The sequence below is a fragment of the Salvelinus fontinalis genome, chromosome 5 (assembly GCF_029448725.1).
Source record: "Salvelinus fontinalis isolate EN_2023a chromosome 5, ASM2944872v1, whole genome shotgun sequence".
NCBI classification, from domain to species: domain Eukaryota; kingdom Metazoa; phylum Chordata; class Actinopteri; order Salmoniformes; family Salmonidae; genus Salvelinus; species Salvelinus fontinalis.
In genome coordinates, this window is record NC_074669.1 from 58,966,553 (window position 1) to 58,990,384 (window position 23,832).

A 23,832-nucleotide genomic window follows, 5' to 3' on the forward strand; every position below is an offset into this window, starting at 1 on the left:
ACTGACCATCATCAATCAGTAGCTGGAGTTCCATCTCAGAAGCTCTACTGACCATCATCAATCAGTAGCTGGAGTTCCATCTCAGAAGCTCTACTGACCATCATCAATCAGTAGCTGGAGTTCCATCTCAGAAGCTCTACTGACCATCATCAATCAGTAGCTGGAGTTCCATCTCAGAAGCTCTACTGACCATCATCAATCAGTAGCTGGAGTTCCATCTCAGAAGCTCTACTGACCATCATCAATCAGTAGCTGGAGTTCCATCTCAGAAGCTCTACTGACCATCATCAATCAGTAGCTGGAGTTCCATCTCAGAAGCTCTACTGACCATCATAAATCAGTAGCTGGAGTTCCATCTCAGAAGCTCTACTGACCATCATCAATCAGTAGCTGGAGTTCCATCTCAGAAGCTCTACTGACCATCATCAATCAGTAGCTGGAGTTCCATCTCAGAAGCTCTACTGACCATCATCAATCAGTAGCTGGAGTTCCATCTCAGAAGTTCTACTGACCATCATCAATCAGTAGCTGGAGTTCCATCTCAGAAGCTCTACTGACCATCATCAATCAGTAGCTGGAGTTCCATCTCAGAAGATCTACTGACCATCATCAATCAGTAGCTGGAGTTCCATCTCAGAAGCTCCTCTCAGTTCAGACACAGTGGAGTTCTAAGAACCTCATTCTGCTGCATTAAACAACCAGTTGATTCAGTATTATGACATCATCTTGTCATTTCACTAAGTGTCTAATGTGAACTGTGTAATCTACTGTAATTTACAGTACTGTAGTATATTACTGTCAGCACTTCTAAGGGTCATTTTGAAACACGTATCTTTCATTGTTTTCTATTGGATCAACTGGTAGTTAAAAGGACTACATTGAAAAGATATCAATATGTTGTGTTTTGGTGATTAAACCAACGTTCTCATTACATTTATCAATAAACTTCAGTTCTGAATCAATGGTTGTGTGGTGAGAGATGTTTACAATCCAAATGAATGAATGACAGGTTTAGAATGAAAGACTGTCTGTGTTACAAGGTGACCAGTTAGGAGTTTTGTACTATGAGTTGTGAAAATGTACCACATAAAAGGTAGAATGTTTTAACTCTTCATCGTTGGGGTCTCGTGAGCATTTCACAGTAAAGTCTACACCAGTTGTATTCAACACATGTTATTCATGTTTCTGTATTTAAGACACTGCATCTCAGTACAAGAGGTGTCACTGAAGTACCTGGTTTGAATCCAGGCAGCATCACATCCAGCTGTTATTGGGAGTCCCATAGTGTGGAGCACAATGGGCCCAGTGTTGTCCGGTTTTGGCTGGGATAGGCCAGCATTGTAAATAACAATTTGTTCCTAACTGACTGTGTGGGAGGATTGTCCAGTCATCTGGTGATTCTCAGTAACTATACTGTTCTCTTGAAGTAGAAACATGAATCGATATAAGTTTAAATATTAGACATGTGTAAGCAGGATGAAGGCTGAGCCCATGTGAGTTTACAAAGCTGGATCAACATGGAGTCACTATTAGACATGTAAAAAACAGAACGTAAGCAGAATCTGTGTAGATGAGGCAAGGAGACTAACAAGACGTGTCTGGTCTGAGCCATATCTGATCTGGTGAAGGCTACTGGACACACATAGGTTAATGATACATAGACAACATCAGTCTGATCTGGTGAAGGTTACTGGACACACATGGGTTAATATACATAGACAACATCAGTCTGATCTTGTAAAGACCTTTGGACAGGAACATTAGATAATCAGTGATAGACACCAGTAGGAGTGTGCATGTCACCACCAATAGAATATATGCCCCAATATCTGAGCCAATAAGAGAATGGACACTAAGCAAGACAACACGATTCATAAAGTGGAGTGACGATGTTATATAAGGATCAGACTGTATAGACTATATTACATGTATTTAGTGTATTATTGGGGTGGCAGGGTAGCCTAGTGGTTAGAATGTTATGTAAGGATCAGACTGTATAGACTATATTACATGTATTTAGTGTATTATTGGGGCAGCAGGGTAGCCTAGTGGTTAGAATGTTATGTAAGGATCAGACTGTATAGACTATATTACATGTATTTAGTGTATTATTGGGGCGGCAGGGTAGCCTAGTGGTTAGAATGTTATGTAAGGATCAGACTGTATAGACTATATTACATGTATTTAGTGTATTATTGGGGCGGCAGGGTAGTGGTTAGAATGTTATGTAAGGATCAGACTGTATAGACTATATTACATGTATTTAGTGTATTATTGGGGCAGCAGGGTAGTGGTTAGAATGTTATGTAAGGATCAGACTGTATAGACTATATTACATGTATTTAGTGTATTATTGGGGCAGCAGGGTAGTGGTTATAATGTTATGTAAGGATCAGACTGTATAGACTATATTACATGTATTTAGTGTATTATTGGGGCAGCAGGGTAGCCTAGTGGTTAGAATGTTATGTAAGGATCAGACTGTATAGACTATATTACATGTATTTAGTGTATTATTGGGGCGGCAGGGTAGCCTAGTGGTTAGAATGTTATGTAAGGATCAGACTGTATAGACTATATTACATGTATTTAGTGTATTATTGGGGCAGCAGGGTAGTGGTTAGAATGTTATGTAAGGATCAGACTGTATAGACTATATTACATGTATTTAGTGTATTATTGGGGTGGCAGGGTAGCCTAGTGGTTAGAATGTTATGTAAGGATCAGACTGTATAGACTATATTACATGTATTTAGTGTATTATTGGGGCGACAGGGTAGCCTAGTGGTTAGAATGTTATGTAAGGATCAGACTGTATAGACTATATTACATGTATTTAGTGTATTATTGGGGCAGCAGGGTAGTGGTTAGAATGTTATGTAAGGATCAGACTGTATAGACTATATTACATGTATTTAGTGTATTATTGGGGCAGCAGGGTAGTGGTTAGAATGTTAAGTAAGGATCAGACTGTATAGACTATATTACATGTATTTAGTGTATTATTGGGGCAGCAGGGTAGCCTAGTGGTTAGAATGTTATGTAAGGATCAGACTGTATAAACTATATTACATGTATTTAGTGAATTATTGGGGCAGCAGGGTAGTGGTTAGAATGTTATGTAAGGATCAGACTGTATAGACTATATTACATGTATCTAGTGTATTATTGGGGCAGCAGGGTAGTGGTTAGAATGTTATGTAAGGATCAGACTGTATAGACTATATTACATGTATTTAGTGTATTATTGGGGCGGCAGGGTAGCCTAGTGGTTAGAATGTTATGTAAGGATCAGACTGTATAGACTATATTACATGTATTTAGTGTATTATTGGGGTGGCAGGGTAGCCTAGTGGTTAGAATGTTATGTAAGGATCAGACTGTATAGACTATATTACATGTATTTAGTGTATTATCGGGGCAGCAGGGTAGTGGTTAGAATGTTATGTAAGGATCAGACTGTATAGACTATATTACATGTATATAGTGTATTATTGGGGTGGCAGGGTAGCCTAGTGCTTAGAATGTTATGTAAGGATCAGACTGTATAGACTATATTACATGTATTTAGTGTATTATTGGGGCAGCAGGGTAGTGGTTAGAATGTTATGTAAGGATCAGACTGTATAGACTATATTACATGTATTTAGTGTATTATTGGGGTGACAGGGTAGTGGTTAGAATGTTATGTAAGGATCAGACTGTATAGGCTATATTACATGTATATAGTGTATTATTGGGGTGGCAGGGTAGCCTAGTGGTTAGAATGTTATGTAAGGATCAGACTGTATAGACTATATTACATGTATTTAGTGTATTATCGGGGCAGCAGGGTAGTGGTTAGAATGTTATGTAAGGATCAGACTGTATAGACTATATTACATGTATATAGTGTATTATTGGGGTGGCAGGGTAGCCTAGTGGTTAGAATGTTATGTAAGGATCAGACTGTATAGACTATATTACATGTATTTAGTGTATTATTGGGGCGGCAGGGTAGCCTAGTGGTTAGAATGTTATGTAAGGATCAGACTGTATAGACTATATTACATGTATTTAGTGTATTATTGGGGTGGCAGGGTAGCCTAGTGGTTAGAATGTTATGTAAGGATCAGACTGTATAGACTATATTACATGTATTTAGTGTATTATTGGGGCGGCAGGGTAGCCTAGTGGTTAGAATGTTATGTAAGGGTCAGACTGTATAGACTATATTACATGTATTTAGTGTATTATTGGGGCGGCAGGGTAGTGGTTAGAATGTTATGTAAGGATCAGACTGTATAGACTATATTACATGTATTTAGTGTATTATTGGGGTGGCAGGGTAGCCTAGTGGTTAGAATGTTATGTAAGGATCAGACTGTATAGACTATATTACATGTATTTAGTGTATTATTGGGGTGGCAGGGTAGCCTAGTGGTTAGAATGTTATGTAAGGATCAGACTGTATAGACTATATTACATGTATATGTATATTACAGGTGAATGCACCAATTTGTAAGTCGCTCTGGATAAGAGCGTCTGCTAAATGACTTAAATGTAATGTAATGTAAATGTATTTAGTGTATTATTGGGGCGGCAGGGTAGCCTAGTGGTTAGAATGTTATGTAAGGATCAGACTGTATAGACTATATTACATGTATTTAGTGTATTATTGGGGCAGCAGGGTAGTGGTTAGAATGTTATGTAAGGATCAGACTGTATAGACTATATTACATGTATTTAGTGTGTTATTGGGGCGGCAAGGTAGTGGTTAGAATGTTATGTAAGGATCAGACTGTATAGACTATATTACATGTATTTAGTGTATTATTGGGGTGGCAGGGTAGCCTAGTGGTTAGAATGTTATGTAAGGATCAGACTGTATAGACTATATTACATGTATTTAGTGTATTATTGGGGCGGCAGGGTAGTGGTTAGAATGTTATGTATATAAAATACACTATCTGCACAAACATCTGCAACAATAATCATATTACTTGTATTTTTTAAAACAAGCACCTTTTAAAATGCACAAGCACCAGAAACACTGTTGTTTTGACAAGTAGCAATAAATCACTGATATCAATTAGGGGGGAAATCAGGTTGTATGTGCTGTTGAAACTAACACAACTAAACAAACACATGGAAATGGGAGATATATTTTACCTCACTGGTTAGAGGACAACCTGCAGAAGACAGTCAGCTACATTTTGGAGTGATGCCTTTCAATTTAGAGGTCGCTAAACAAAGGAACGCAACAGTTATTTTTCATCACTCATCGATATCATGTTGAAATCATTTGCGTGAGAGTGGGGAGATGAGGTTGCATGTCATGTTAAAACTAACAGCTCAAAAACCAGATGGAATCTGGGAATAATGTGTACATCACTGGTTAGAGGACAACTTGTAGAAAACTCCTAGCTACATTTTGATTCAAGTGGGTCACCAATGCTGTAAGTGTAACACAGCTATATTTTTGTTAGTCACTTTTTGTTACATCACATAAATAGTACTTTCAATTCAGAGCCTGGATTTTTCCATGAGGCTAATATCCATATCATGCTGAAATCAACTGAACAGGGGGCAAACGTTTAGTGTTCTACATTGTGACATCATTAAAATACTCCTTCTACAATGTTAAAACATTCTACATTGTGACATTATTAAAATACTCCTACTACAATGTGAAAACAATCTACATTGTGACATCATTAAAATACTCCTACTACAATGTGAAAACATTGTACATTGTGATATCATTAAAATACTCCTACTACAATGGTAAAACATTCTACATTGTGACATCATTTCATTGATATCATGAAACAACTCCTTCATTAATGTATTTTCTGATGTTTGATCAGAGATCTTTTATCAGAGTATCGCTTGTCACATTGATCACAGCTATGAGGTTTCTCTCCTGTGTGTGTTCTCTGGTGTATAGTCAGATAGCTAGATGTAGTAAAACTCTTCCCACATTGATCACAGCTATAAGATTGATCTCCTGGGTGTGTTCTCTGGTGTATAATCAGATGGCTGGATGTAGTAAAACTCTTCCCACATTGATCACAGCTAAAAGGTTTCTCTCCTGTGTGTGTTCGCTGGTGTATAATCAGATGGCTAGATGTAGTAAAACTCTTCCCACATTGTTCACTACTATACGGTTTCTCTCCTGTGTGTGTTCTCTGGTGTGATACCAGGTTGCTTGACTGAGTAAAACTTTTCACACATTGATAACAGCTAAAAGTTTCTCTCCTGTGTGTTTTCTCTGGTGCAGATAACAGGCTGCTTGACTGAGTTAAACTCTTCCCACATTGATCACAGCTATACAATTTGTCTCCTGTGTGTGTTCTCTGGTGTACAATCCGATGGCTAGGTGTAGTAAAACTCTTTCCACATTGATCACAGCTATAACGTTTCTCTCCTGTGTGAATTCTCATGTGTACCTTTAGTGAATTTGATCTTAAGTAACTCTTCCCACAGTCAGAGCAGCAGTGAGATTTCTTCCCTGTGGGTCTCCTCTGGTGTTTCTTGTGGTGTTCTGATCGGGAGGGACTCGTCTCTGCCTCGTCAGCTTCATAATGTTGTTGAGGCTCCCCAGAGGATCCACGATAGTCACGTCTCTGTCCTGTGTGAACAACAAAGTCAGAGAGATGGTTAAAGGCCCACAACAGCAGAAATCCACTGTAAAAGGGGATGCCAACAGCGTAGCCATGATGTTGTACAACAATTGACGTCTGTAATGAATGTTACAATTATTTTACAATTGTCTTAAGACAGTCAAGTGAGCAACAATAGTTATATTAAATCAAATGTATTTATATAGCCCTTCTTACATCAGCTGATATCTCAAAGTGCTGTACAGAAACCCAGCCTAAAACCCCAAACAGCAAGAAATGCAGGTGTAGAAGCATGGTGGCTAGGAAAAACTCCCTAGAAAGGCCGAAACCTAGAGAGGAACCAGGCTATGAGGGGTGGCCAGTCCTCTTCTGGCTGTGCCGGGTGGAGATTATAACAGAACATGGCCAAGATGTTCAAATGTTCATAAATGACCAGCATGGTCCAATAATAATAATCACAGTAGTAGTCGAGGGTGCAGCAAGTCAGCACCTCAGGAGTAAATGTCAGTTGGCTTTTCATAGCCGATCATTCAGAGTATCTCTACCGCTCCTGCTGTCTCTAGGGAGTTGAAAACAGCAGGTTTTAGTATTTGATTTTTTCCCGTCCTAGAACATATACAGCAACACCTCCCCCATTGGCATTCCTGTCTGTATGTAGATGTTATATCCCTGTATTGCTCCTGCTGTATCAGAGGAATGATCTAAGTGAGTGTCAGAGGTGGCCAGTATATGAATGTTATCCAATGTTAACAAGTTATTGATTTCATGAACCTTATTTCTAAGGCCACATATATGAATAAGGGCCATTCCTTGCTCTTTCCTGGGCAGCTGACTGAGAAAACAAATACAAATGAAAACATTGTTTGGCTACTAGTCGGTCATTTTAAAGAGCTGATTGGGTCTCTACTTGACACCAACAAACAGCCCATAATATCTGTCCCTCTGTCCTTCCTCCATGGTGACAAACAGTTCAGCAGACTACTAGTCGGTCATTTTAAAGAGCTGATTGGGTCTCTACTTGACACCAACAAACAGCCCATAATATGTGTCCCTCTGTCCTTCCTCCATGGCGACAAACAGTTCAGCAGACGTTGAGTCCTCCTGGCTAGGAGACTATTGCAGCTCTGAGGGTGTAACATTTATTGTCAGGAGGGAGAGAGATGACTCAAGGACTAAACTATATAAAGTGGCATTATACGCCACCGGAGTTGTTCATCACATTTAACAAACCAAACATTGAAATCCCCTTATAGAAGGTCAAGTAAAAAACCAAACCAGTCCGGGTATCAATACTGGTATATGGTAAAATACGGTATACCACCCAGCCCCAAGCCTAGGTTAAAACTATCCTTTTGACCTTATGGATGGCCAGTCCTCGTATTCATAGTGTAGTGAATTCAGGGGGAAGCCCTGAGCTGAACTCAAACCTGGTCCAGCGACTGTAAATCAAGCAGACAGTAACATTATAAACGTATTCATAGTGTAGTGAATTCAGGGGGTAGCCCTGAGCTGAACTCAAACCTGGTCCAGCGACTGTCAAGCCAACACTTTATAACTGTTACGCCAAGATGTCTGAACTTCTTGACGAGGTGCTAGGTTTTGGGTTAAGGTTACTACAATAGCTTTCTCTGTGAATGTGAGAGTGGTTACATTTCTCCAGCCCCCATCCCTCAGTGGTTTACCAAAACAAGTCTCAGGGCAGGCATTTTGTTGCTGTTTAAATCCCAGGTTGTCCCTTTAAAAAAGCCAAATCAATCAATCAACCAATCTGCAGTTGAAACAATAACAATGATGTCATTCCACCACTGTTTTGGTCATAAGATGATGGATGGGGCTGGAGAAATGTAACTACTCTCAAATTCATAGACAGACCTATGGATGCAAGGACTGACCATCCATGATATCAACATTATAGTTTTAACCATGTTGAGGCTATACAGTGTTGGTTTACTATGTTTCTAAACATTGGCATAAAACAACTTGTTTGGGGTTCTGATGGGGTACAACAGTTGAACTAAGCTCATGAGGCATGTGTTATATTCTTCAAGAATCAATGGCTATAAATAATATAAATGTAGCAATTGCATATTTCCCCTTTAATACCACACATCAGTTCAACAACTGCAGTTTGTTCCTCTGGTTTTAAGACAGTACTTACTAATGTTAATCACGGCCCTGTTTCTCAAAACCATCTTACGGATAAGTTCACCTCCGAACCATAGGATGCCTTAAGATGCCTTTGGGAAACTGGGCCCAGATGTCCAGTTTCCTCCTCTTCGTCGTTCTCCTCCTTTTTCGATGTGACAGTCATCTCCCCCTCCTCCTCTTTCACTCCAAAAACTGCATCCTCCTCTCTCAGCCTCCTCTTCTTTTACTGTAACATCCTCCTCCTCTTTCACTCTGAACGAGTCTTCCTTTTCTTCCACAGAAACGTTTTTTTCTTCTTCTATCACGGTAACAGCTTCACCCTCTACTTGTTTTTGTATTGTAACATCCTTCTCCTCATCCTTCTCTTTCAGATGAGCTTCTTTCTCCGTCCAGAAGACCTCTTTTTTAGCAGGAGGAGAGTAGCTTAGTGAACTCATGGTCGGGGATGTTCGCTAGCTAGCATTAGCGACTAGCCTAGTTCTAAGCTAATTTAGCAAACCAGCTAGCTGACAAACAACGTAATTATATAATTAAATAGGCCAACAAGCACATACCACAGAAGTGTGTTCAAAACACAGCGACTAATATACACCAAAACAGTGTAAAGAGCGTGAATGTTGTAGCTATGTTTGCTAGAAAGCTACCGAGGTGTCTGACTAACTGTTGTTTTTGAAGGAGCGTCCCGTCCACTAGATTATACGTCACACTGGCAGCATCGCCTGAACCTAAAAGACGCACATCGCCATCTGCTGACTGGAGTGGGCAACGCAGTTGAGGAACCAAAAGTTTATTTTCATTTATTTCATAAAAGTGTAATATTACATTAAGTCGTTCAAAGAGAAGCATGTGTTGATTGATTCGTGTTTAATGAGTGATAATTTAAAACAAACTTTAGACCCACTACATATTTACATTGAACCATAGTTCTGACATGGATCATTTTGACCCCTGAGCCATATCTTTTATCAGAGCCAAAATGTGGTTAATTTAATTCTTCATGACTTTGTCAATCAACTTGTTCTTAATACATCTAAATCATGGTTTAGTGTTTCTGTATCAATATGGATTTTTAACAAACTCAAATCCTTTGGAGTCATTTTGACTCCAGCCAAAAGTACCTTTGATAAATAGGACGTTTATTTCAAATCAAATCAAATCACATTTTATTGGTCACATACACGTGTTAAGCAAATGTTACTGCAGGTGTAGCAAAATGCTTGTGGTTCTAGCTCCGACAGTGCAGTAATATCTAACAATTTCACAACATATACCCAAAACACACAAATCAAAGTATTTGAATGTAGGTTTCTCTGTAGACATGATCCATCCCACCAGAGGGTGGAGGGGCACCTGTATCAGTGGTTTAGACCAGATAGACACCTGCAGACACACAGTATAGTGCCTCCCATGTACTCTCCTAAGATTGGACTTTTCTATACCACGTATCACATGACTGTGTACAAAACTGCCAATGGTAGAAAACTCTGCCAGTGTAATACAGTGCATTCGTTAAGTATTCAGACCCCTTCACTTTTTCCACATTTAGTTACATTACAGCCTCATTCTAAAATTGAATAATCTTTTCCCCCTCATCAATCTACACACAATACCCCATAATGACAAACCAAAAACAGTTTTTTAGACATGTTTTCAAATGTATTTACTTAAGTATTCAGACCCTTTGCTTTGAGACTCGAAATTGAGCTCAGATGCATCCTGATGCCATTGATCATCCTTGAGATGTTTCTACAACTTGATTGGAGTCCACCTGTGGTAAATTCAATTGATTAGACATGATTTGGAAAGGCACACACCTGTCTATATAAGGTTTACACAGGTGGAACAGTTTACAGTGCATGTCAGAGCTAAAACCAAGCCATGAGGTCAAAGGAATTGTCCGTAGAGCTCTGAGACAGGATTGTGTCGAGGCACAGATCTGGGTAAAGGTAACAAAAACCCATGTTACCCAGAACCCCATGTCACCCAGAACCCCATGTTACCCAGAACCCCATGTTACCAAAAACCCCATGTTACCAAAACTCCATGTTACCCAGAACCCCATGTTACCCAGAACCCCATGTTACCCAGAACCCCATAATACCCAGAACCCCCTGTTACCCAGAACCCCATGTTACCCAGAACCCCATGTTTCTCTGGTGATAAAAAAACGAACTAAATGAATAATGATGGTTGCAGTCACTCCTTTTAGATTTCTTCCAAGGTTCTAGAAAGATAAACTAATTCTGAACTTGTTATTAAAATTAGAACCACTTCAGGTTTGTCACCACATTTTAAACACCAGTCCACTGCTGACCATCGATTTAAAACACAAAACTGACCTAAGATCAGCATGTAGGGTCAGCTTCATTCTACTCCTACTCCGTCCCCTGGGCTGCTCTCTCCTCTCCCGGTCCAGCTTCAGCTCTGGAGCTCAGAGAGACCATCTCCATCTCATTGACATAAAGATCCATGCTGCTCACCCTGTTCACTCTCTTCTGCCTCCTGGTGGGCTAGGGAGACACAGCACCAACAGTCAGACATTTACTCTCTAGTACCTCCATTCTCTCTCCCTCCCACTCCTCCTCACCCTCTCCCTTTAGTTTAAATGACTTGTAACATCTGAGTAAATGTCTTTACCTTGTAGTACAGGTAGGAGGCGGTGATGGCTGTCAGTAGGAGCAGCAGCACTACAACGTGTCTGATGATGAAGGCTGGCAGAGGAGAGGCTGCAAACAGAAACACCTTTGATGAGGGGACTGATCATCATCACATAGATCTGTGGGAAATCTGTCAATGACAAAGTTATAAGTCTGGTTCATGTTCAGTTACCTGTGATGGTGAGGGAGAGGAGCTCACTCTCAGAGGAGAAGTTATGAGAGAAAACATAAACACAGCTGTAGTTCCCTTGGTGGGAGTCATCTGCATCAGGGAAGAGGAAGGCAGCAGAGTGATTGACAGCTGGCTGGGTCTGCTGTATGTTGGAGCCGGTGAATGTGAGGAGGAAGGAGCCTCCTGGGTACTGTGGCTGAGTGGAGCAGGTGATGGTGAAGCTGTGTCCCCATAACATCTCGGGCCCCTGGTGGCCCTTGGAGACCCCTCCCATTGAGTCAGTCAGGGAGATATCAGGCTGGACCAGGAGATCTGTAACAATAAAAGAGAAGAAGAAAAACCTCTTCAACTAGTTTCCTATAGATATGACAATAACATCAGCATGTAACAGTGCTAGCCACCCTCCCTCACAGGGCAACATGAGTAGTGGGCCTACAGTCACTGAGACAACCTATGTTGATATCAGGCTTAAGCAGGACATCTGGAACAAGAGGAGAGAAAAAGAAAACGTAGCTCCTCAACTACTTTCCTCATTTAGATATGACAATAACATGACATGTGACAGTGGTAGTGAGTAGAGACGTTCACTGAGATAACACTCAAATACAAAAGCATTCTGGGATATTTAACTTGTATTTGATTCCTACTTGACTGAGTGATCTATTTTGCACAGCAGACTGACAAGCTAAACAATCATCATGAGAGGTGCAGAGGAAGTTGAATGAATGAAGGAAATCAGTTGAATATAATTATAATATGTTGATATTTCCTGAGCAGATCACTGTGAGTCCAGGAAGGAGATATAATACATGGACAAAAGTATGTGGAATTCAGCAGTGAGTTTTACAACAGAGGATTATTTTTACGCTCTACGTGGTTCAACACTCGGCGGTCCGTTCTGTCAGCTTGTGTTGTCTACCACTTCACGGCTGAGCCGTTGTTGCTCCAAGACGTGCCACGTTTAAAGTCACTGAGATTATCAGTAAGGATATTTTACTGACTGTGTTTGTCTATGGAAATTGCATGGCTGCATGCTCGAGTTTATACACCTGTCAGCAACAGGTGTGGCTGAAATAGCCAAATCCACTGATGTCCACATACATTTGGCAATATAGTGTATATTGTCATTACCTGAGCAGATCACTTTGAGTCCAGGAAGGTGATCATAGCTTCTGGTACACTCTCTCAGCGCGCGCTCAGACCCAGAACAGTAAACTAAACACCCTCTAGTGGTGTATCCAGGAAGTACTGAAACAGCGGAGCCACAACCCAGCTGTCTACACACTACTGCAGCTACAGCCTTCACGTCAGAGAAAGATCCCACAATCCTCCACTCTCCCTGGTCGTACCGCTCCACTCCACCAGCACAGCGACTGCCTCCTCCCACCAGCCTCACATCATCAGGCTCTGAGAAAAGAAAAGAGAGAGACAGTAATCTTACTATTTTCTCACTAAAACACACCTATATTGTCTCTCATATTCTTCACTCCAGGTGAGAAACAATGTTGATTGAGTGACAAACTGTTTCTTACCTGAGCAGGTGAGTCCAACAGCATTACCAGGTAGGCAGGTGTTGTGTTTTCTGTCTGAGGTGTCACAGTCCAGGAGAAGGGACTCTTTGCCTTTACACTGGAACTCTTTATCCCAGGTCTGACCCTCACCTCCTCCATAGAGCCCCCCCTGTAGAGCTGCAGGAGCCCCACAGCCAAGCTCCCCACAGACTACCTCTGCATCCTGCCGGTCAAAGTCAGCTTCACACACTGAGGCCCAGGACTGATTGGACTTCACCTCCACTCTCCCAGAGCAGAAACCAGCTCCATCCACAAGCCGCACAGACTCTGGAGAAAAAGAGTTGGTTGAACATTCAATCAGTTTTGTTGATGACACTGTCAAGGACTAAACACAAATATGTTGGATAAAAGATTGTAGTTTGCTATGTTTGATACTGTAAGAGGTAGAAATGGGTTCTTAGTCACTCAGGATCGGGTTGGGAATTTATTTATTTATTTATTTACCGTTATTTTACCAGGTAAGTTGACTGAGAACACGTTCTCATTTGCAGCAACGACCTGGGGAGTAGTTACAGGGGAGAGGAGGGGGATGAATGAGCCAATTGTAAACTGGGGATTATTAGGTGACCATGATGGTTTGAGGGCCAGATTGGGAATTTAGCCAGGACACCGGGATTAACACCCCTACTCTTACGATAAGTGCCATGGGATCTTTAATGACCTCAGAGAGTCAGGACACCCGTTTAACGTCCCATCCGAAAGACGGCACCCTACACAGGGCAGTGTCCTGTGTAGGGTGCCGGAAAAATGCAGGCAGGAGACAGGAATAAGTTCACTTCACTTTATAGAAAATAAACAGCTGGACATCTATCAGGCAGCTTCACACGTCTTAATCTGATGACACAATGTCTAAATGAAGACTCATTTCCATCACATCTCAATAGTGCGACTCCTCTTCTTCCATCTTCAATCAGAGGTCCTCTAGATTCAGCTACAACATTCCCACAGTTCAGCTCTCTACACACAACCTTAATCTCTCTCATTATTCTCCACCTCCCAGTACATAGACCTGACCACTCTCCTTCATAGAAGACTTCCACTGTCCCAGAACAGGAAGTGGTCCCATCCACCAGTCTGACTGAGAGTTCAGCTGTAAACAGCAGAGAGGAAAACACAGTGGTGAGGACAGATGATGACAGTGATTCTGTTATTCTAACAGCAGTAATGCTTTATGGTTGACAAGTATTAGTAGTTCCATAAAAGACTACTTGTTATTGGGTTTTAGAATGACTTGTATGGACACATGAATTTCTCCATGTGGGATAATTAAGTTGACTAATATTGAACTGCTATAATCACTGTAGATTTATACTCTACCTACCTGTTGGACTGACGCTATGAGCCTGGCGACCTGAGGAGAAAGAGAGAGACAGAGGAGAAAGAGAGGAGTCAGAGGAAGAGAGAGACAGAGGAGAAAGGGAGGAGTCAGAGGAAGAGAGAGACAGAGGAGAAAGGGAGGAGTCAGAGGAAGAGAGAGACAGAGGAGAAAGGGAGGAGTCAGAGGAAGAGAGAGACAGAGGAGAAAGGGAGGAGTCAGAGGAAGAGAGAGACAGAGGTTAAATGAACATCAACATGACCTTTCATGATGTGATGGGAAGACAGGCTTATCGTTGGTATGGTGCAACAACACATATGTGTACATACGCTATATATACAAAAGTATGTGGACACCCCTTCAAATTGGTGGATTCTATTTCAGCCACACCCCTTCCTGACAGATGTATAAATCAAGCACTCAGCCATGCAATCTCCATAGACAAACATTGTCAGTAGAATGGCCTTAATGAAGAGCTCAGTGACTTTCAACATGGCAACATCATAGTATGCCACCTTTCCAAGTCAGATGGTCAAATTTCATAATCCCCCAACTCCTCTTCTCCCTTCTTCTCTCCTCTCCCCTATCCCCCTCTCCTCTTCTCCACCTCTCCTCTTCTCCACCTCTCCTCTTCTCTTCTCTTCTTCCCCTCTTATCTTCTCTAACCCTCTCCTCTTCTCCCCCTCTCATCTTCTCCAATCCTCTCCTCTTCTCCCCTTCCCCACTTCTGTCCCTCTCTTCTCCTCTTTTGACACTTCTATTCTCCTCTTCTCCCCCTCTCATTCTCCCTCCACTCCTCTTCTCCCCCCTCTCCTCTTCCCCCCCTCTCCTCTTCTCACAATATCCTCTTCTCCCCCTCTCTTCTCTTCCCTCTCCTCGCCTCCCCCTTGCTTCTCCTCATCTCTTCTCCAATTTCCCCCATCTCTTCTCCCCCCTCTTCTCTTCTGCCCCTCTCCTCTTCCCTCCCTTTCCTCTTCTCCACTTCTCCCCCCTCTCCTCTTCTCCCCCTCTTCTCTTCGCCACCTCTCCTCTTTTCCCCCATCTCATCTTCTCCAACCCTCTCCTCTTCTCCCCTTCCCCACTTCTGCCCCTCTCTTCTCCTCTTTTGACACTCTATTCTACTCTTCTCTCCCTCTCCCCCTCTCTTCTCCTCTCCCCCCTCCCCTATCCCCTTTCCTCCCCTTTCCTCCTCTCTTCTCTTTCTTCTCCTCTTCTTCCCCTCTCCTTTTTCTCTTCTCCCCCCTCCAGTCTCCTCTTCTCCCCCCTCTCCTCTCCACTTCCTTCCTCTCCCCTCTCCTCCCCTTTCCTCCTCTCTCCTCCCCCTCTCCTCTTCTCTTCTTCCCCTCTCGTCGCTCCCCATCTCCTCTTCTCACCCTCTTGTCTTTACCCCCTCCCCCCTCAACATGGATCTAGTCCAATCAGACGTGTCTCACATCAACATGGATCTAGTCCAATCAGACGTGTCTCACCTCAATATGGATCTAGTCCAATCAGACGTGTCTCACCTCAACATGGATCTAGTCCAATCAGACGTATCTCACCTCAACATGAATTTAGTCCAATCAGACGTGTCTCACCTCAACATGAATCTAGTCCAATCAGACGTGTCTCACCTCAACATGGATCTAGTCAAATCAGACGTGTGTCACCGCAACATGGATCTAGTCCAATCAGACGTGTCTCACCTCAACATGGATCTAGTCCAATCAGACGTGTTCACACTGATATTGATCTAAAAGGCAACAGTGACTTTTTTAATGCAACAGAATAAACACTAAAAAACACATTACATTTCAATAGGTGCAATAACTTCTCTCTGTACACTATTCTGATTAGATACTATTTAATGGTGAGTTTGGACACAGGTTTTTATAGGAACACTAAGGCACCTGGACCACATATTGAGATGTGCCTTTAGTTAAGTAAATCAGTTGTTACATGAGGTGACAGTTGTAGGACTGTTAACAAAGTAGCTGAATTGTCAAAGACCGTAGCCTGAGGTCACCCAAAGAAAAGAATTCCAGAACTTTCTCTTGTAAAGAATTACAAATCTACCACTTTCATATAAACCCCTCGATACACAGCAGAACATCTACACTGAATCCATCCACCAAACATCCTGATTTGTTTTAATCAACACTTTTTATGACACTAAAATAACCTTCAACTACAGTATATATGAAGGGATTATTGTCATTGTTACATTATATAGGCTACAGTAAGTTATATTCTTCCATTTTAAATAACAGGCTCTCCCACCATCTAGAATCATCAGGTCTGCTTGCAGATGAACAGAATGTCTTGGAAAGACAGACCTTTAGACCTCATAGGCCTGTCCAATACTATGTTAAATTTTTATTATTTATACTTTACAAGTGGGATTTAAATTGATGTACACACCATGATGTCTCAGTGAAAATCTATTGTATATATACAGTGGGGCAAAAAAGTATTTAGTCAGCCACAAATTGTGCAAGTTCTCCCACTTAAAAAGATGAGAGAGGCCTGTAATTTTCATCATAGGTACACTTCAACTATGACAGACGAAATTAGAATTTTTTTTCTCCAGAAAATCACATTGTAGGATTTTTAATGAATTTATTTGCAAATTATGGTGTAAAATAAGTATTTGGTCAATAACAAAAGTTTATCTCAATACTTTGTTATATACCCTTTGTTGGCAATGACAGAGGTCAAACGTTTTCTGTAAGTCTTCACAAGGTGTTCACACACTGTTGCTGGTATTTTGGCCCATTCCTCCATGCAGATCTCCTCTAGAGCAGTGATGTTTTGGGGCTGTTGCTGGGCAACACGGACTTTCAACTCCCTCCAAAGATTTTCTATGGGCTTGAGATCTGGAGACTGGCTAGGCCACTCCAGGACCTTGAAATGCTTCTTACGAAGCCACTCCTTCGTTGCCCGGGCGGTGTGTTTGGGATACTTGTCATGCTGAAAGACCCAGCCACGTTTCATCTTCAATGCCCTTGCTGATGGAAGGAGGTTTTCACTCAAAATCTCACGATACATGGCCACATTCATTCTTTCCTTTACACGGATCAGTCGTCCTGGTCCCTTTGCAGAAAAATGGCCCCAAAGCATGATGTTTCCACCCCCATGCTTCACAGTAGGTATGGTGTTCTTTGGATGCAACTCAGCATTCTTTGTCCTCTAAACACGACGAGTTGAGTTTTTACCAAAAAGTTATATTTTGGTTTCATCTGACCATATGACATTCTCCGAATCTTCTTCTGGATCATCCAAATGCTCTCTAGCAAACTTCAGACGGGCCTGGACATGTACTGGCTTAAGCAGGGGGACACATCTGGCACTGCAGGATTTGAGTCCCTGGCGGCATAGTGTGTTACTGATGGTAGGCTTTGTTACTTTGGTCCCAGCTCTCTGCAGGTCATTCACTAGGTCCCCCCGTGTGGTTCTGGGATTTTTGCTCACCGTTCTTGTGATCATTTTGATCCCACAGGGTGAGATCTTGCGTGGAGCCCCAGATCGAGGGAGATTATCAGTGGTCTTGTATGTCTTCCATTTCCTAATAATTGCTCCCACAGTTTATTTCTTCAAACCAAGCTGCTTACCTATTGCAGATTCAGTCTTCCCAGCCTGGTGCAGGTCTACAATTTTGTTTCTGGTGTCCTTTGACAGCTCTTTGGTCTTGGCCATAGTGGAGTTTGGAGTGTGACTGTCTGAGGTTGTGGACAGGTGTCTTTTATACTGATAACAAGTTCAAACAGGTGCCATTAATACAGATAACGAGTGGAGGACAGAGGAGCCTTTTAAAGAAGAAGTTACAGGTCTGTGAGAGCCAGAAATCTTGCTTGTTTGTAGGTGACCAAATACTTATTTTCCACCATAATTTGCAAATAAATTAATTAAAAATCCTACAATGTGATTTTCTGGATTTTTTTGTCTCATTTTGTCTGTCATAGTTGAAGTGTACCTATGATGAAAATTACAGGCCTCTCTCATCTTTTTAAGTGGAAGAACTTGCACAATTGGTGGCTGACTAAATACTTTTTTGCCCCACTGTATATACAGTGGGGAGAACAAGTATTTGATACACTGCCGATTTTGCAGGTTTTCCTACTTACAAAGCATGTAGAGGTCTGTAATTTTTTGTCATAGGTACACTTCAACTGTGAGAGACGGAATCTAAAACAAAAATCCAGAAAATCACATTGTATGATTTTTAAGTAATTAATTAGCATTTTATTGCATGACATAAGTATTTGATACATCAGAAAAGCAGAACTTAATATTTAGTACAGAAACCTATGTTTGCAATTACAGAGATCATATGTTTCCTGTAGTTCTTGACCAGGTTTGCACACACTGCAGCAGGGATTTTGGCCCACTCCTCCATACAGACCTTCTCCAGATCCTTCAGTTTTCGGGGCTGTCGCTGGGCAATACGGACTTTCAGCTCCCTCCAAAGATTTTCTATTGGGTTCAGGTCTGGAGACTGGCTAGGCCAATCCAGGACCTTGAGATGCTTTTTACGGAGCCACTCCTTAGTTGCCCTGGCTGTGTGTTTTGGGTCGTTGTCATGCTGGAAAACCCAGCCACGACCCATCTTCAATGCTCTTACTAAGGGAAGGAGGTTGTTGGCCAAGATCTCACGATACATGGCCCCATCCATCCTCCCTTCAATACGGTGCAGTCGTCCTGTCCCATTTGCAGAAAAGCATTCCCAAAGAATGATGTTTCCACCTCCATGCTTCACGGTTGGGATGTTTTTCTTGCGGTTGTACTCATCCTTCTTCTTCCTCCAAACACGGCGAGTGGAGTTTAGACCAAAAAGCTCTATTTTTGTCTCATCAGACCACATGACCTTCTCCCATTCCTCCTCTGGATCATCCAGATGGTCATTGGCAAACTTCAGACGGGCCTGGACATGCGCTGGCTTGAGCAGGGGGACCTTGCGTGCGCTGCAGGATTTTAATCCATGGCGGCGTAGTGTGTTACTAATGGTTTTCTTTGAGACTGTGGTCCCAGCTCTCTTCAGGTTATTGACCAGGTCCTGTCGTGTAGTTCTGGGCTGATCCCTCACCTTCCTCATGATCATTGATGCCCCACGAGGTGAGATCTTGCATGGAGCCCCAGACCGAGGGTGATTGACCTTCATCTTGAATTTCTTCCATTTTCTAATAATTGCGCCAACAGTTGTTGCCTTCTCACTAAGCTGCTTGCCTACTGTCCTGTAGCCCATCCCAGCCTTGTGCAGGTCTACAATTTTATCCCTGATGTCCTTACACAGCTCTCTGGTCTTGGCCATTGTGGAGAGGTTGGAGTCTGTTTGATTGAGTGTGTGGACAAGTGTCTTTTATACAGGTAATGGGTTCAAACAGGTGCAGTTAATACAGGTAATGAGTGGAGAACAGGAGGGCTTCTTAAAGAAAAACTAACAGGTCTGTGAGAGCCGGAATTCTTACTGGTTGGTAGGTGATCAAATATTTATGTTATGCAATAAAATGCAAATGAATTACTTAAAAATCATACAATGTGATGTATTATAAAACAATTTAGAAAACGTCACTCAAATCCTGTTAAAATGTATATAGAGGTATTAGTCTCATGCTACAGTATATAAATTATATTGTTCCATTTTAAACAGCCTAACAGGCTCTCCCACCATCTCTAATGATCTGGTCTGCTTGATGATTAACTAAATGTAGACCACAGCATGATTATTATATGACTACCACATCTCTGTACCCCCACACACACAATCCATGTTTGGCAGATGCTCTTTTCATTTACAATTTAACCCTTAGCCTACAATTTCTGCGGCCGTGTGGAAATCTGTAACGTCCGATCAGTTTGGCCTTTAAACGATGGAAAGATGAGACTCAGGAACACGATGATGTTCTCCGATGTTCTCCGACTACACACTAACATGACCCCACTATGGAAAGGTGAGTCTCTCAGGAACACGTACAGGTTGGTTTGATCTAGGACACACTAACATGACCCCACTATGGAAAGGTGAGTCTCTCAGGAACACATACAGGTTGTATTGATCTAGGACACACTAACATGACCCCACTATGGAAAGGTGAGTCTCTCAGGAACACATACAGGTTGTATTGATCTAGGACACACTAACATGACCCCACTATGGAAAGGTGAGTCTCTCAGGAACACATACAGGTTGGTTTGATCTAGGACGCCCACAAGCTTTACAAGACTCGTCTGAAGGTCTCCTGGTACCAGTTTAACACATTAATGGAAGTATATATGGAGATAGTTTAGTGTAGAAAATAAGGGTGAAATACATGTAAAATATTCATATGAGTTTCAGCAGTGAGTTTTACAACAGAGGATTATTTTTACGCTCTACGTGGTTCAACACTCGGCGGTCCGTTCTGTGAGCTTGTGTTGTCTACCACTTCACGGCTAAGCCGTTGTTGCTCCAAGACGTGCCACGTTTAAAGTCACTGAGATTATCAGTAAGGACATTTTACTGACTGTGTTTGTCTATGGAAATTGCATGGCTGCATGCTCGAGTTTATACACCTGTCAGCAACAGGTGTGGCTGAAATAGCCAAATCCACTGATGTCCACATACTTTTGGCCATATAGTGTATCTTGTTATTACCTGAGCAGATCACTTTGAGTCCAGGAAGGTGATCATAGCTTCTGGTACACTCTCTCAGTGCGCGCTCAGACCCAGAACAGTGAACTAAAAACCCTCTAGTGGTGTTTCCAGGTAGTACTGAAACAGCGGAGCCACAACCCAGCTGTCTACACACTACTGCAGCTACAGCCGTCACGTCAGAGAAAGATCCCACAATCCTCCACTCTCCCTGGTCGTACCGCTCCACTCCACCAGCACAGCGACTGCCTCCTCCCACCAGCCTCACATCATCAGGCTCTGAGAAAAGAAAAGAGAGAGACAGTAACCTTACTATTTTCTCACTAAAACACACCTATATTGTCTCTCATATTCTTCACTCCAGGTGAGAAACAATGTTGATTGAGTGACAAACTGTTTCTTACCTGAGCAGGTGAGTCCAACAGCATTACCAGGTAGGCAGGTGTTGTGTTTTCTGTCTGAGGTGTCACAGTCCAGGAGAAGGGACTCATTGCCTTTACACTGGAACTCTCTATCCCAGGTCTGACCCTCACCTCCTCCATAGAGCCCCCCCTGTAGAGCTGCAGGAGCCCCACAGCCAAGCTCCCCACAGACTACCTCTGCATCCTGCCGGTCAAAGTCAGCTTCACACACTGAGGCCCAGGACTGATTGTACTTCACCTCCACTCTCCCAGAGCAGAGACCAGCTCCATCCACAAGCCGCACAGACTCTGGAGAAAAAGAGTTGGTTGAACATTCAATCAGTTTTGTTGATGACACTGTCAAGGACTAAACACAAATATGTTGGATAAAAGATTGTAGTTTGCTATGTTTGATACTGTAAGAGGTAGAAATGGGTTCTTTGTCACTCAGGATCGGGTTGGGAATAATGCAGGCAGGAGACAGGAATAAGTTCACTTCACTTTATAGAAAATAAACAGCTGGACATCCATCAGGCAGCTTCACTTCAGTACCATCTGAACTACAATGATCTGCCCATGAACATCTCCCATAAACCAATATGACAATACATCTGACATTGCTCCCTCTATTTAAATGAAATTGAAACACATAAAACATGATACATGGTAATATTATATAATGTACAAACAAATCTCTCAATATGACCAGTCTCTTACCTGAACAGGTCACATGATGATAATATCCACCATCACAGACACCAGGTCCTCCTTCTATGATGTCACAATGTCTAATAGTAGACTCATTTCCACTGCATCTGCTAAATAGTCTGATTCCTCTTCTTCCCTCTTCAATCAGAGATCCTCCAGATTCAGCTACAGGATTCCCACAGTCCAGCTCTCTACAAACAACCTTAGTATCTCTCATGCTCCACCACCCAGTACATAGACCCAACCACTCTCCTCTGTAGAAGACTTCCACTGTCCCAGAACAGGAAGTGGTTCCATTCACCAGTCTGACTGAGTATTCAGCTGTAAACAGCAGAGAGGAAAACACAGTGGTGAGGACAGATGATGACAGTGATTCTGTTATTCTAACAGCAGTAATTCTTTGTGGTTGACAAGTATTAGTAGTTCCATAAAACACTACTTGTTATTGGGGTTTAGAATGATTTGTATGGACACATGAATTTCTCCATGTGGGATAATAAAGTTGACTAATATTGAACAGCTATAATCACTGTAGATTTATACTCTACCTACCTGGTGGACTGACACTTTGAGCCTGGAGATCTGAGGAGAAAGAGAGAGAGACAGAGGAAGAGAGAAACAGAGGAGAAAGGGAGGAGTCAGAGGAAGAGAGAGACAGAGGAGAAAGGGAGGAGTCAGAGGAAGAGAGAGACAGAGGAGAAAGGGAGGAGTCAGAGGAAGAGAGAGACAGAGGAGACAGGAGGAGTCAGAGGAAGAGAGAGACAGAGGAGAAAGGGAGGAGTCAGAGGAAGAGAGAGACAGAGGAGAAAGGAAGGTGTCAGAGGAAGAGAGAGACAGAGGAGAAAGGGAGGAGTCAGAGGAAGAGAGAGACAGAAGTTAAATGAACATCAACATGACCTTTCATGATGTGATGGGAAGACAGGCTTATCATGAGGTTTCACATGTGTTTGGTTACATAGTGCCCAATGTTCTTCTGAGTGATAAAACAGCAAACATTAAGAGTGTTTACTTATCAGACCCACATATATAATAAATATACTATAATATACTATATTCATATGCTTTTAGTACTCACACATGAATCATATCCTGTATGCAGGTCATGTGTTGTTTTGAGGCAGCAGTAAAAACATACTGACAGGACAGTTCCTCTTATGGCCACTAGGTGATAATCTGGTGTCACAGACGCAGGACTGAAGACTAAAGAGAAGCATTGTCCCAATTATCTCTCCTTTCTCCTAAAGTGTGCACTTGTTCCCTTCACTGAAATGACTGGTAAACTAAATATAGTGGAAACGCCCACTTGATAACAGAAGGTAGAGTCCTCTGAGTGGAACGGTGGGAGACAAACAGTACCTCCTCTCCCCTTCTCCTTTCCTCCCCCTCCTCTCCTCTCCCTCTCTCCCCCCTTTCATCTTCTCCCCCTCCCCTCTCATCACCCCTCCTCTACTCTCCCTCCCCCTGTCCCCTCCCCCTCTCCTCTTCTCTACTCTCCTCTCCTCCCCCTCTCCTCTATTCTTCTCCCCCTCTTCTCTTCTACCCCAGTCCTCTTCTCTCCCTCTCCTCTTCTCCCTCCTCGAATATTCCACCCCTCTCCTCTTCTCCCCCTCTCCCCCCCTCGAAATATTCTACCCCTCCCCTCTTCTCC

General features: G+C 42.3%; 1 long non-coding RNA gene and 1 pseudogene across 1 annotated transcript; both read right to left on the reverse strand.

Moving 5' to 3' along the window:
- Positions 1-4,970: 4,970 nt before the first annotated feature.
- LOC129855940 (uncharacterized) lies at positions 4,971-9,445 on the reverse strand. Its single transcript, XR_008759579.1, has 2 exons — positions 8,764-9,445; positions 4,971-6,613 (listed from the first exon to the last, which is right to left on the reverse strand). It is a non-coding gene; the product is annotated as an uncharacterized LOC129855940 (long non-coding RNA).
- Positions 9,446-10,919: 1,474 nt separating this feature from the next.
- LOC129856150 (antigen WC1.1-like) lies at positions 10,920-14,737 on the reverse strand (annotated as a pseudogene).
- Between the last annotated feature and the right edge of the window lie 9,095 nt (positions 14,738-23,832).